This window comes from Penaeus vannamei, chromosome 16 (genome assembly GCF_042767895.1).
Source record: "Penaeus vannamei isolate JL-2024 chromosome 16, ASM4276789v1, whole genome shotgun sequence".
In the NCBI taxonomy this organism is placed as follows: Eukaryota; Metazoa; Arthropoda; class Malacostraca; order Decapoda; family Penaeidae; genus Penaeus; species Penaeus vannamei.
Genome location: NC_091564.1, coordinates 40,544,562 through 40,547,061, shown reverse-complemented (window position 1 = coordinate 40,547,061; position 2,500 = coordinate 40,544,562). Strand labels below are relative to the sequence as shown.

The following is a 2,500-nucleotide window of genomic DNA, read 5'->3' as shown; positions in this document are numbered from 1 at the left end:
GAAGAGGAGGGGAGAAGGAGAGGGGGCGAGGAGGAAGGGAGAGGGAGAGAAGAACACGAAAGGCGAGGAGAAAAAACAAAAACAATAAAAACTTGCAAGACCAACTGAAGAAGGAAACAGAGATGAGGGCTTTGTGGCTCTCGGGTTGAGGTGAAATTGAAGTGAAAGACAATGTAATAATAAACAAATATATAGAGATCAATTAATAACAAATATATATAGCGATAATAGATAAATACATAATGAATACTAGACACAATAAATAAAAGAAAGGAAGAGCGTACAAAAGAAAACAAAAACAAGACAATGATAAGGGAAGAGAGAGAGAGAAAAAAACAAAACAAGTACAGAAGTGGAAAGAAAACGACGAAACACGAAAGAGAAAAAAGAGAAAAAGAGAAAAAAAAAAATCCAAGACATTCCCACGTCTCCTAAGGAAGAACTCCCCCCCCAAAAAAAAAAAAAAAAAAAAAAAACAAAAAAAAACGGAAAATATAGTGTGCTCGTTACGCTTCACCGTCGGCCCGGTGTAGGTTTACATCCAGGGTGCCACGGGGTAGGGAACAGGGAGTGGGGGTAGGGAACAGGGAGTGGGGGTAGGGAACAGGGAGTGGGGGTAGGGAACAGGGAGTGGGGGTAGGTGGGTGGGGTGGGGGGATCTGCGCAGTCCGTCCTGGCAGGTAAACAGTGAGTAATGATTAATGGCACTGATTTGATGGCTAAGTGATGATCATTTGAGAATAAAAAATCTAAGTAGAATTTAATAATGAACTGGATGTGTCTGTTTCCCGGTCTTTCGTTTAAAAGATCGAGAAAAAATATGCATTACACCCACCCACATAGTAGCGTGTTGATAGATAGATAGGGAGATAGACAGAGATAGATAAAAGGATAGACAGACAGAGATAGGTAGGTAGATAGATAAACAGAGATAGAGAGAGAAAAAAAAGAAGAAAGAAAGAGAATAGAGAAAGAGAAGAGAGAAAGAGAAGAGAGAGAGAGAGAGAGAGAGAGAGAGAGAGAGAGACAGAGAGAGAGAGAGAGAGAGAGAGAGAGAGAGAGAGAGAGAGAGAGGAAGAGAAAGAGAGAGAGGAAGAGAAAGAGAAAGAGAGAGAGGAAGAGAAAGAGAAAGAGAGAGAGGAAGAGAAAGAGAAAGAGAGAGAGAAAGAGGAAGAGAAAGAGAGAGAGAAAGAGGAAGAGAAAGAGGAAGAGAAAGAGAGAGAGAAAGAGGAAGAGAGAGAGAGAATAAAAGAAAAAGAGAAAGAAAGAAAGAGAGAGAGAGAGAGAGAGAGAGAGAGAGAGAGGAGAGAGATACAGAAAGAGAGAAAGGAGAGAAATACAGAAAGAGAGAAAGGAGAGAGATACAGAAAGAGAGAAAGGAGAGAGATACAGAAAGAGAGAAAGGAGAGAGATACAGAAAGAGATAAAGAAAGAGAGAAAGGAGAGAGATACTGAGAAAGAAAGGAGAGAGGTACAGAAAGAGAGAAAGAGAAACCCATCCATCACACGTGCCGGCTGAAGAAGCAGAGTTAGATAAATGGATAGATAGATAAATAGAGATAGATAGATAAAAAGAGATAGAGATATATAGATAGAGAGAGAAAGAAAGATAAAGAGAAAGAAAGAAAGAGACAAAGAATAGGGAAAGTGGGAGAAAGAGAGAGAGAGAGAGAGAGAGAGAGAGAGAGAGAGAGAGAGAGAGAGAGAGAGAGAGAGAGAGAGAGAGAGAGAGAGAGAGAGAGAGAGAGAGAGACAGAAAGAGAGAAAGGAGAGAGACACAGAAAGAGAAATCCAGAAATCCAGAAAGGAGAGAGACACAGAAAGAGAGAAAGAGAAACCCATCCATCACACGTGCCAGCTGAAGAAGCCCCCGCGACGTCTAGACTGCCGCCCAGATGAGTGTAACGACAGACGCGTTTCATTAGACAACGGCAAGGCGGCGCCCCCACACGACCTCCGCTATCGCCCGCCCCCACACGACCTCCGCTATCGCCCCGTCCCCACACGACCATCGCTATCGCCCGCCCCCACACGACCTCCGCTATCGCCCCGTCCCCACACGACCTCATCTATCGCCCTTCCCCACACGACCTCCGCCATCGCCCGTCCCCCACCCCACCTCCGCTATCCCCCGCCCCCTCACGACCTCCGCTATCGCCCTTCCCCACACGACCTCCGCTATCGCCAGCCCCCCACACGACCTCCGCTATCGCCCCGTCCCCACACGACCTCCGCTATCGCCCGCCCCCACACGACCTCCGCTATCGCCCCGTCCCCACACGACCTCATCTATCGCCCTTCCCCACACGACCTCCGCCATCGCCCGCCCCCACACGACCTCCGCCATCGCCCGCGTCCCACACGCCCTCCGCCATCGCCCCGTCCCCACACGACCTCCGCCATCGCCCCGTCCCCACACGACCTCCGCCATCGCCCGCCCACCTCACGACCTCATCTATCGCCCGTCCCCACACGACCTCCGCTATCGCCCCATGCCATC

At 48.2% G+C, this 2,500-nt stretch overlaps 1 protein-coding gene across 1 annotated transcript in view; it reads right to left on the bottom strand.

Moving 5' to 3' along the window:
• The window catches only part of LOC113819848 (uncharacterized), a 250,693-nt gene that overhangs the window by 71,991 nt on the left and 176,202 nt on the right, over positions 1-2,500 (bottom strand). The gene's annotated exons all lie outside the window — the stretch shown is intronic.